General features: G+C 47.9%; 1 protein-coding gene across 4 annotated transcripts in view; it reads right to left on the reverse strand.

Moving 5' to 3' along the window:
* The window catches only part of LYN (LYN proto-oncogene, Src family tyrosine kinase), a 108,192-nt gene extending 96,235 nt beyond the window's left edge, over positions 1–11,957 (reverse strand). For all 4 annotated transcript variants that reach the window (XM_081504971.1, XM_081504966.1, XM_081504968.1 and 1 more), the window contains exon 1: positions 11,678–11,957. The gene's annotated coding sequence lies outside the window, so the exon portion shown is untranslated. The remainder of the gene's footprint in view (positions 1–11,677) is intronic.
* Positions 11,958–12,502: the final 545 nt, after the last annotated feature.

The raw sequence follows: 12,502 nt of genomic DNA on the forward strand, positions 1-12,502 counted from the left end.
TGGAGTTTGCTCAAACTCATATCCATTGGGTCAGTGATGCCATCCAACCATCTCATCTCTGTCACCCCCTTCTCCTCCTTCCCTCTATCTTTCTCAGCATCAGGGTCTTTTCCAAAGAATCGGCCCTTCAAATCAGGTGGCCAAAGTATTACAGCTTTAGCATCAGTCCTTCCAATGAATTTCTGGGTTGATTTCCTTTAGGATTGACTGGTTTGGTCTCCTTGTTGTCCAAGGGACTCTCAAGAGTCTTCTGCAGCACCACAATTCAAAAGCGTCAATTCTTGGGTGATTAATCTTCTTTACGGTCTAACTCTCACATTCATACATGACTACTGGAAAAACCATGGCTTTGACTATATGGACCTTTGTCAGCAAAGTGATGTCTCTGCTTTTTAATCACTGTCTAGGTTTGTCATAGCTTTTCTTTCAATAAATATACATTTAAAAAATCCATTGTGATTACAGAAGCCCAGTTATCAGCATTAATTCCACACCAGTCTGTGTGACTAGGACAAACATACAGCAGACAACCACACACAGTACACGTCACAAATTAGTGATCAGAATAACTTACACTATCTTCCTTCCAATTTCCACTCTCCTCACTTTCACATATTGTGTTTTATTTCTTTATCTTTGCCCAGGTCTGACTTTCCTTCTCTCCTCTCTCTCCTACACCTTTTCCGTTTGTATCTTAGGACCATCTACGGAGCATCACTTTTTTCACAGATTGCCATCCAACCCAAAGTACAGCACTCATGAACCAATGACTGGTAAGAATTGTAGCATTTGACCAATCAGAGCCAGTTTATAGATGGGGATGTGGAAAACTTCTGCAGAAACTTCCATGGAGAAGCTGGATCTTGACATAATGTGGGGTCTGTTAGAAGAGAGGTGAAGTAATAGTGCTGGGTGGACAGTACAACAGTTATGTCCCTACACATTCCATACTTACAGCCACAGTGGTTGGATAGTCAGTCCAACAGCAGCTGGCTTCAACTGTGTCAGTGTAGAACTAGAACCAACAAGCAGAAACTATAGAAATAAGACATTACAGTACAAGACAAAAAAGCTTTTTAATATCCACAGCTGGACAAAAATGAAATGGGCCACTTTGGCCAACAGGAATATACCTGTCACAGTGCTTCTCACAATGTCACCACCTTTACCACCATTAGAATCACTGGGACAGATGCTAACTTTTGAGACCCAGTGCTCAAGAGAAAGTGACTGCTTGATAAGGCCTACGTTCGAGAAACACCGCCAAGATATCTTCCTCCTCTGAGAGTCTGATTTTCATGTTGGACACCAAGGTAGACAGGTGATGTCCAGAGTCCAGTGGCTGACACTTGATACCAGAGGGGATGAGTCATTTGTTAAATGGGGCTGTGCAGCCCAGCCTTACCTGAAGACAGAACTATAGCAATAAGGTAACATTCGAGTCATTTACCAAACTGCTCAGACATTTTTTCTGTTAAAATTTTGAAAGGTTATCCACAGATATAGGAATTTATGGAAAACGACCATTAATTTCTCATTTAGTGGTTATCTTCACTTGTTTAAAACTTTTAAAATAATTGAAAACCATAAAATAAAAGGTATGTAGACAGTTATGAAACTGAACTTGTTGAATTTTGTTTTTTATGTACACTTGCCATGCATTAAGGTTGAAACAGCTGGAAAAGTCAACATGGTCCAGAGAGACAAAAGCCAACCCTTGGGGTGTGTGTTTAATTATCCTGATGACCATAAACTGTGTATTAGCAACTTATTTGAAGCAGGGAGCACGTCCACTATTGTATTTGTCCATCACTCCTCGGATGATAAAGTCTCTCATTATTTAAGGATGCCTCTCTTTAAGGTCTTCAAGTGGTAAATTCCTTCTCCCCCAACCCTACATAACCAAGCATCATCCCCTCACTGTCACCAAGAGTTCTGTCCTTCTGTTTGCAGAGTGCTGTGTTCACCTGTCTAGGGCAAAACCAATCTCGCTCTGAGAACCACGCTATGGCCCCATGTCCCACTCCTGAGGGCATCTTTGAATGCCAAGAACACTGAGCTCACCCTGTAGCCTCTGGTGATTCCTGGTGCCCCAGGCAGATCAGAAGTTCACCTGACTTCTGATTTGTGTCATCTGGAAGACCATCTTCTTTCCACTACATTACACTATCTCCTCTCAAGGTTAAAACTAATAATTCCTTATGGGCTGCAGTCCATAAGGTCGCAAAGAGTTGGACACAACTGATGCAATTTAGCATGCAACAGGCACTGAATACAGCAGGTATTCAACAGGCCATGTCTGATTATGCAAGGGCATTTTTTGCAGAATTGCCCAATTATCCCATTTTGTCCAACTGTTGCCATTCCTGGTTATGGTGATGTTTTTAAACACACTAATTTGTATATGGTAAGAACAAGGCCAACACCAAGCCGCTGCTGCACAGCAGTCTCCATTTATTTATTTACTTATTTATTGGCACCCTTTGGGAATCTTAGTTCCTCACTAAGGAATTGAGCCCATGCCCCCTGCACTGAGAGCCCAGAGTCCTGACCACTGGACTGCAGGGAAATCCCAACAGTCTGCATTTAAGTCAAATGGAAAATACTGATAACCCTACAGAAACTTAGAACTCAACTCCTTTTTCCCTTCAGCAGTGTGAGTGAAAGAGGGGAGTGAAAAAGTTGGCTTAAAGCTCAACGTTCAGAAAACTAAGATCATGGCATCTGGTCCCATCACTTCATGGGAAATAGATGGAGAAACAGTGGAAACAGTGTCAGACTTAATTTTTGGGGGCTCCAAAATCACTGCTGATGGTGATTGCAGCCATGAAATTAAAAAATGCTTACTCCTTGGAAGGAAGGTTATGATCAACCTAGATAGCATATTTAAAAGCAGAGACATTACTTTGCCAACAAAGGTCCGTCTAGTCAAGGCTATGGTTTTTCCAGTGGTCATGTATGGATGTGAGAGTTGGACGGTGAAGAAAGCTGAGTGACGAAGAATTGATGCTTTTGAACTGTGGTGTTGGAGAAGACTCTTGAGAGTCCCTTGGACTGCAAGGAGATCCAACCAGGCCATCCTAAAGGAGATCAGTCCTGGGTGTTCATTGGAAGCACTGATGTTGAAGCTGAAACTCCAATACTTTGGCCACCTCATGCAAAGAGTTGACTCATTGGAAAAGACTCTAATGCTGGGAAGGATTGGGGGCAGAAGGAGAAGGGGCCGACAGAGGATGAGATGGTTGGATGGCATCACCAACTTGATGGACATGGGTTTGGGTAAACTCCGGGAGTTGGTGATGGACAGGGAGGCCTGGCGTGCTGCTATTCATGGGGTCGCAAAGAGTCGGACACGACTGGGCAACTGAACTGAAGTAAAGTGTTGCCTCATCAGGAAGATTCAGATAAATGTCTGGACAAGGTCATCACCTCCCAGGGGAGTGACCAAGTATCTGCTCGCTAGTGACTACAAACGAGTCTTAGGTCATGTACAAAGGCAATAAATACTACTTTCTAGACCCCAGTTAATCTCTGTGGAAGTCCCCGTTCCTCCCCCTGTTAATCATCCACCTATCAGAGGAGGACACTCACCTATTCAGAGGAGTACACTTAGCCATCACTGAGTGTCTCCCTGTCTCTACATTTTTTGGCAACATCATCAATACTTTGTTACAGAAGAGTCTAGTCAAGAAGGTGATTGTGATGGAGGAAAAAACAGTTCCCCACAAAGACTTTCCACAAGATTCACCTTGGTCTACACAATGAAATCCAACACTGAGTGTCCTGGGGGCACAGGTCCTTCGCGCCTGTGCAAACTGCCTCATCACTGCCTGGCAGCCCAGGGTTGCTGTGTGAACCAGTCTGTTCTCCCCACCCCAGACCCCTTCTCCCCTGTGGGGTTTCCTCCCTGAAACTGGGCCTAACGGATGGTAGGTTCTCAAGAAACTCAGTACTAAATATGAGTAAATATCAGTAGACACTTCTTTAGGAAAATATTATGTCTGCAATGCATGAGTTCCTCCAGGGTGGGTCTGCCTACAGTGATATCCACACAACCATTAAAAGGGCCACTTTTACCCTAAAGTTTCCTGCGGTCACGCCAGCTTATTACGCGTCATCGCTCATTACACCACTGTCCTAAAACCACAAAAGAAAGACGTAAAAAAGAGAAAAGTCACCATTCACCCATGATCCAGAAAAAATCAGTATTGAAAACTTTAGTATAAAAAAATCATCGATATTCATAGTTTATCACTGTGTCAACATAAATATTGTATTTCAGAAATGGTAATACATATTACTGTTCAGCTTGTGTTCAGCTTTTTAAAGAACATCTTTCATACTAGTAAGTATAATTTAATTCTATTTTAAAGATATTTACAAGGTATACCATTCATTGTATGCATGCTAAGTTGCTTCAGTCATATTCGATTCTTTGTGACTCCATGGACTATAGCCTGCCAGGCTTCTCTGTCTATGGGATTCTCCGGGCAAGATTACTGGAGTGGGTGCCATGCACTCCTCCAGGGGATCTTCCCAACCCAGGGATCAAACCTGTATCTCTTATGTCTCCTGCACTGGCAGGCGGGTTCTTTACCACTAGCGCCACATGGAAAGCCAGGTGTATCTTAATTTGTGTTTGTGTAATAAACCTATTGGACAGGAGCTTATAGAATAGCTGGGCTCACCTCTGTGTGTTTTACTTTACTTATGTAGTTATTTGGGGGCCAAGCTGCTTGCTGGATCATAGTTCCCAGACCAAGGACTGAACCCAGGCCACAGTAGTGAAAGCAGAAAGTCCTAACCACCAGGCCACCAGGGATTCCTCACTTCTGTGTATTTTACATCTCACCAAGTTGGCCTCAGAGGACTGCCTGGGGTCACACTCCCCACCCCCTACAAGCTGTGGGGAGGGGCTTTTCACCAAATTTCCTTTCTCTCTTCCTCTTTCTTTGCATACAGATGGATGTGCATTCTGGCACGAGATAAAACATGACGCTTCTTGATATGGATCAAGGTCAAAGAAGTTTGAAAGGTCACTGATATACCCCAAGTATTTAAGAAGAGGCTGGTAGCTCAGATAGTAAAAAATCTGCCTGCAAATGCAGGAGACCCAGGTTTGATTCCTGGGTCAGGAAGATCCCCTAGAGAAGGAAATGGCAACCCTCTCCAGTATTCTTGCCTGGAGAATCCCCTGGACAGAGGAGCTTGGCAGGCTACACCCATGGGTGTCACAAAGAGTTGGCCACGACTGAGAGACTAACACTTAGCGCTTAGAGAATTTTTAAAACAGCACCGAACCACTGTCGTTCAGATTAAGAAATGATTATACTGCCTGAACATTAAATGATTTCAAAACCTCTACTCAGAGTTTTGTAATGATTTCCATGATGGAGAATTTCAAAACGAACATCTTTCTGTGGCTGAACAATCCAGCATGATCATGGGGGTCTCCCCGTCCCAGGAGGCTCTGCACTGAGGACTGGCTTAATTCTGTTCCTCCCTCCCCTCCCCTCCCTTCCGCCTTCTCAAGGACCAACTGAAAAGAAGATGGTAGAAAGAACCCCAACCCAGAGGAAAAAGCAGGGCTGGGTGGTGAGGAAGGTGGGGCTGTAGGCAAATGACGGGCCTGGGCCTTCGAAGCAGAAGGAAGTATCACTTTCTTGCCGCCTCCCGCTGCAGTTCTATGCTCTGTGACCCAGCTTCCCCGTGGAAAGCAGAAGTGGGCCTCCCTCTCCAGACCGTCTCTCTGAGACAAGCTTCTCAGCTGCCCTCGCCCCTGTGTGGGTTAACATTTCCAGGCAGAGTGGAGGCACCCAGAAAGCCCAGCACCTGGGAGACATCTCTACTCTGGCTGGAGGTGGGATGAACCCAGACCTGCCTCACCGTTTCACCAGGGACCCACACCAGCGCTGAAAAGTCACCATAGCTCCCACTAAACACTGGACCAGTGGAGACAGAACAGGGAACTGGAGAGAGCTGACAATGAGCTTCCAACCAGCATGACTCGGTGTCAATACAGAGTGACGTTAGATGCTTACAGAAAGGGGGGAGTGTGCAGCCATTAAAAAGAATGAAATAAGGCTATTTGCAGCAACATGGATGGACCTAAAGAGTCACACCAAGTGAAGTAAGCCAGGCAGAGAAGGAGAAATATCATATGACATCCTTTATATGTGGAGTCTAAAAAAGAAATGATACAAATGAACTTACGAAACAGAAAGAGGCTCACAGACTCAGAAAACGAACTCTTGGTTGCCGAGAAGAAGGGATAGTTAAGGACTTGGGGAAGGTCATGTACACACTGCTATATTTAAAATGGATAACCAACAAAAACCTATTGTATGGCACATGGCACTCTGCTCAATGTTATGTGCCAGTATGGATGGGAGGGATTTTGGGGGAGAATGGATACATGTATATGTAGGGCTGAGTCCCTTTGCTGTTCACCTGAAACTATCACCACATTGTTAATTGGCTATACCCCAATACAAAATGTTTTTGGTGTTAAAAAAATAAAATTAAAAAAAAAAAAGAAAGGGGAGAGTGTGGGCAGGCCCAATAATATCTGACTTTATCTCAAGTGTGAATGGTAAAAAGGAAATGAGACACTTAAAGACCCTCTGAACTTCTCGATAAAGACTTCTTCCCCGAGTCCTACAGCTCATCAAGAGCAGAGCCCACAGCAAGCACCAAGAAACATCCATCCAATGGTCTCTGTTAACATAGCCCGGTTCGTCCTTCATTTTATGGAACATCACTTACACATCTAAGCACAATGAAGAAAGAACACAGTTACATTGAGGTTAACCAATAATGGTCAATTTCTATCAATGCATGGCTTGCAGGATCTGTAGGACAGTGAGAAAGGAGTTGAAGAGGGGAGTTACAGAAGAGAGACTGGACATACGTCGATGGTAAATAAAGCAGAGATAAGTAACCAACACTTTGGAAGTGTTCTATAAAATGAAAATTGTATTCTGATTATAAATACAACTGTCATTAAACAGCTTGGCAGCAAATCAGGAGTGTTGATGCTTAGTCAGTACTAAGATGCAGACAGTGACTGCAGCCATGAAATTAAAAGATGCTTGCTCCTTGTAAGAAAAGCTGTGACCAACCTAGACAGCATACTAAAAAGCAGAGACATTATTTTGCCAACAAAGGTCTGTATAGTCAAAGCTATAGTTTTCCAGTAGTCTTATACGGATGGGAGAGCTAGAGATGGCTGAGTGCCCAAGAATTGATGTTTTTGAACTGTGGTGTTCAGAAGACTCTTGAGAGTCCCTTGGATTGTAAGGAGCTCAAACCAGTCAATCCTAAAGGAAATCAGCCCTAAATATTCACTGGAAGGACTAATGCTGAAGTTCCAATACTTCGGGCACCTGATGCAAAGAGCCAACTCACTGGAAAAGACCCTGATGCCAGGAAAGATTGAAAGCAGGAGGAGAAAAGGGACGACAGAGGAAGAGAGGTTGGATGGCATCACCAACTCAGTGGACCTGAATTTGAGCAAGCTCCAGAAGATGGTGAAGGACAGGGAAGCCTGGGGTGCTGTAGTCCCGTGGGGTCGGGAAGAGTCTGACACAACTGAGCAACTGAACAAGAACAACAACAAGGCAAAGTGAAGGTCAGGACAAGACTGAAGAGAAAGCCCAAGAATAAAGAACCAGGGTGATAATAGCCCCTGCAACCTGCCAGTACGGATGAGACTTTTCCACACATCATCCCAAGTAACTCCTGAAACTTGTTGTTCTGAATGACAAGACAGCCCTTCCAGCCAATGGAGTCAAGGGAATCTGAAAGAAGGTCCAAGTCTTTAAACTGGTGAGTTCCAAAAATTTGAATCCCTCCATGGGCAGGGCTTCCCATGAAGCTCAGTCAGTAAATAATCTGCCTGCAATGCATGAGACCTGGGTTCAATTCCTGGGTGGGGAAGGTCCCTTGGAGAAGGGAATGGCACGGCCACCCACTCCAGTATTCTCACCTCGAAAATCCCATGGACAGAGGAGCCTACAGTCTGTGGGGTCACAAGAGTTGGACAGGACTTAGCAACTAAACCACCACTATGGGCAGATTCCCATACTATCTTCTACCCATGGGCTTCTCCCCCAAATGGGAACTTACTCAAAATAAATGTCAGAAATGATGAGAGAGTGAACTCAAGCTTTCACAATTTAAGTACCAGGAAACCAGGCAGCTGTAAGAAATCTTTCAGTACTTCTGACCAACTTCCTCTTCCTTGTCCTTTTCATCAATCTTAAAAGCTGTGAGGGAATGTCTATCCATTATGGGAGTGTGGACTTAGGAGGAGCCTGGTCCACAACAGGAGCCCAGGAAGGAGGCTGCGTGTTTCCACGTGCATCCCACGGGCCCTGTCTCCTCACCTTGTATGTTCCCCTCGAATGACACCTCTCACTGTTATAACAACCATACAAGGAGGCTTGTAGGGTTTATAAAGAAGCTGGAGGGAACTTTTTCACAAAGTATCACTGAGTACTTCTATACTGTCCCAGGGGCTTCCCAGGTGGCTCAGTGGTAAAGATTACGCCTGCCAATGCAGGAGACTCGGGTTGGATCCCTGGGTCGGGAAGATCCTCTGGAAAAGGAAATGGCAACCCACTCCAGGATTCTTGCCTGGGAAATCCCAAGGATAGAAGAGCCTGGTGGGCTACTGTCCATAGGGTCACAAAAGTGTTGGGCATGACTTAGCGACTAAACAACAACAACATACTGACCCATAAGCACGGAACAGCCCTGAAGGCAGTCACTAGTGCTGCTCTGACAGTGATCAGGACAGATGTCATCTGGGGAGTTATCAGGGCTCCCCCTTCCCTGAGCAGGTAGCAAAGTTGAAAGGCACAGAAACTCAGCTCGACAGAACAGCCTCAGCACCCTGCTCACTGGTCCACCTGCTCATTTACTCTGACAGTCCCTTGGTGCAGACCATCACCATGTGATAGAAGAAGATGACCTTGTGATTCTGTCCTTAAAATGTTTATTAAATGATGAGTTCATTTCTTTACTTTTAAGTAATGGACTACCTACTACAGATCCAAAGGCAGAAAAGTGGGAAAAGCTCTTAGAGCTGGAGTGAGAAAACATACCTACTAGGCCCAACGATGCACTTAACCAGGCCTGTGACCTTGGACATGCCAACCCCCCCCAACTCTTTTTTTGGTCCCTGCCTATCGTGCCGGGTCCTGAGAGATTTGGAGGATATCAGTATTCAGAAGGCTTCAGAGCCCTGGATCGACAAAAATCATCAGCACCACCAATGGCAAAAGGAGCCAAGGAAAGGTCTGAGACTGTCTTTGACATCAACATGTCACTGATCAGCGTTCCAACTAGTGATGCGATGACCTTTCCATGTCAACTCTCCCCATGCCTGAGGACGTGGAGGTCACAGATCAATGGTATGAGTGGGCCACAGCAATGTTCCATGCTGGGGGGCATGTGCTCCCACCTGTGCAGATTTTAAACGAATATGGGTTCGTTTATGGATAAGATGGTTTCACGTTGTAAGTTACAACCCCGTATATTCATTTGAACCAGTTGGCATCTCAAATGTTTTGGTGATTTTTTGGGTTTTTTTTTAATACAAAAATAATGGAACTAAAAGGCTTTGGGAATCATTGAATCACTACTTCGCTGGACCACTTTTCTGCTAAGAGAATGCCAGGGGCAGCATTCAGGTATCACACAAGTACTCTACAAACCTTTCCAACACTGATGATTCTAGGAGGTTGTGTGTCTTTTTGATTGCATAACAGCTTGCCCAGATGTCAGCTTTGTAGGCTGCATCTTACCACTCCAAATCAAGACCTCTCCCAGTGTTACAGCACGGAAACCAGTCCTGAGCGGAGAACTCTAGCGCTGGGATAACTTTTCAGTCAAGTTCCTCCAATTCCCATTTTAGAAGACAGGACTAGAGGGCCAGTGGGCTACAGATGCCTTAGGGGCCAGCCCTGTTCCTCAGACTTGCACAGGGCCAGGCTTGGAGGAGACCCTCCTTCCTTCTTCCAAGCAATCTTGACCATGTGACAGGCGCCAGGGATGATGTTTTGGACAAACCAGACAAAGCTGTTTTCACGGACATTTCATTGCAGTGGTGAAAACAGACATATACACATATGGGCAAATCATAATATAATTCTAATTACCATTGTGAAGGAGATGTTGATGGGATAAATGGTCCAAGGAATTTATCCCAAATCACAGCTCTGGTAAGTGGTGGAAGACACCCAAACTCAGGCTTCCTGGCTCCTGTTTTCTCTCCCTTCACATCAGCTGCCCTCTATCCTTCTTTCAGGAAGAAGCTTACCCCATTCTGCATCCAAAGAGGACCAATCACCAAGAGCCTCTTGTGATCAAATTAAATGTCTTCAAGCCTCAAAACACTGACTTCCAAGAGAGAACTAGAAGCCACCTGAATCCTACCCTTTTCCAGCAGAGCTTACTTTATCAGGACAAATTCTGAGGACTCAGTAAGTGCCTATTCCCCTCCACCCTGCTTTAGAAGGTGCTGGAGAGAAAGACCCAGGCCCGACATCCACCCGGCCCTTCTGAACCCTACAGCCAGCTGGGGGTAGCCAAGAAATCAAAAATAAGTCAAACCTCCTCATTGGCTTGTTCTTAGCCTAAGTCAGACTCCGGGCCCTGCTTTGGGACAGTAAATCACTGGTGTATTTACTATTCAGTGCATCAGTAAGGTCAAGTGGCTAAATTGGATAAGCCGTCTTAGGTTTAAAATCATCAAATTGCAAAGAACCAGGGAGCCTCGTTGTTATGGACAGAATTATTTGCAATAATAACAGCACCGTTTACGGAATGCCTTGTATGTGCTTGGGGCTTTACATGCGATAAATAGCTCAGAAGATAGACAAGGAAACCCTAACCGAGAATTTCAGTAACGGGCCCCAGTTCACACTTTGCTAGGAAACTGAGAAGCCTGGGTTCAACTCGAGTTTCTGAGATGACAAAGAAGTTGAGTGGATTTGGGGTAATTCAAACAGACAGACACACACATACACACACACCCCACGAACACGCTTGCTATTAGATGGAATATAACAAATGCTGAGCATCTCGAAGACAGTACAGTGGCCGAGATAACGCAGGCAAGTGGGAACTGACGCTCACACCCTTCCCCCAAGGCGAAGGAAAGGCAACCCCTGAATTCTTAAAATAACTCTCGCTTCCTCTCGGCCGCAGGGGGCTCGGGGCTGCGGCTCCGCAGGCCGGGAGGCGCCGGGCTCGGCGGGAGGGTGCGCACCGCCTCCGCCGCAGCGCCCGGACGTCAAGCTCCGCCCGGGCCCCGGGGAGGGCAGATGCCCGCGGTTTGCGGGGCCCGGAGGGGAGACCGGACTGTGCAGGCCTGGGGTCCCCCGGATATCCCCGCCGCGCGCGCGCGCGCTCCGCGTGGAGACGGGCTTCCCTGCCCGCGCGGGGACAGCATCCGGCCCTCGGGGCAGCGCCGGAGGGCCCCGCGGTGCGCCCGCCCCGCCCCTGCGCCAGGGGCACCGAGACACCTGCGGAGCCGTCCGCCCCCGCGATCGCGCTCCCGGGGCCAAGTCTCCGCGGGCGGAAGGCATCCGAGCGTTCTCACCGCCCAGCCGCGCGCTCCCCACTCCCGCGCTCCCCCCGCTCCCCCTCCCGGGTCCGGCCCGGGACTCACCAGCTCCGTGTGTGAGTCGCGGGGCGGCGGCGGCGCTCCACTGTGGCTGGGGGTCCGAGCTGGGGCCGCGACGGGGCGGCCCGGCGGGGCGGGACGGGGGGAAGGCGCGCGGGGTGCGGGGTGCGGGCGGGGGCCCGGGTGGCGCGGCCGCCCCGCCTGCCGCGGGCTGGAGGCTGCAGGGCGACCGGCCCGGAGGCGCCACGGCCCGGAGCGAGCGGCGGCGGCGGCCCGGAGCAGCGGCGGAGGAACTGGCCGTCGCCGAGCTCGGCCGGGAGGTCCCAGCTACTTCCTGGTGCTCGGATTTGCATACTGCGCCTGGAGGGCGGGGAAGTGACCGTTTGGCCCCTGCCCAAGCTTTGGGGCGCTGGCGTGGCCGTCGCGCAGCACTTTGAAGGCACAGAGACCTGCGTCCCGGTGCGCAGAGCCCGGGAGCCTGTAAACGGACTGAAGTGTCTTCCAGGAGTTCGCCCGGCGCCTGGCGTCCTGCACAGCGAAGGAACCCCTCGGGTCTCCGTTCCTTCCTACTCCCCAGTGTTAGGAAGCGGGGTGCTCCTGGCAGCAGAGGGGGCGCTCGGATCCCCCAACATTTGGAGTCCTCTGGAAAGAGGATGCTCCGGGTCTCCTTTAGCTCTTAACCCGTAGAGTCTCTCCTTAAGGGTGTACACGGGGGCGTACTGATGGGGGTGGAGGTGGCCGTGGCATTAGATGGTCTGGCAGTTACCTGGTTCCTTAAGACTTCAGTTTTCTCCTGGAAAAATGGAGACAGGGCTGCTGGGAGGTTATAAAGGGCACTGCGCCTTGCACACAGTCATGGTCGCTGTCATC

Source organism: Giraffa tippelskirchi, chromosome 6, assembly GCF_054371585.1.
Source record: "Giraffa tippelskirchi isolate mGirTip1 chromosome 6, T2T-mGirTip1v1.2.pri, whole genome shotgun sequence".
NCBI classification, from domain to species: domain Eukaryota; kingdom Metazoa; phylum Chordata; class Mammalia; order Artiodactyla; family Giraffidae; genus Giraffa; species Giraffa tippelskirchi.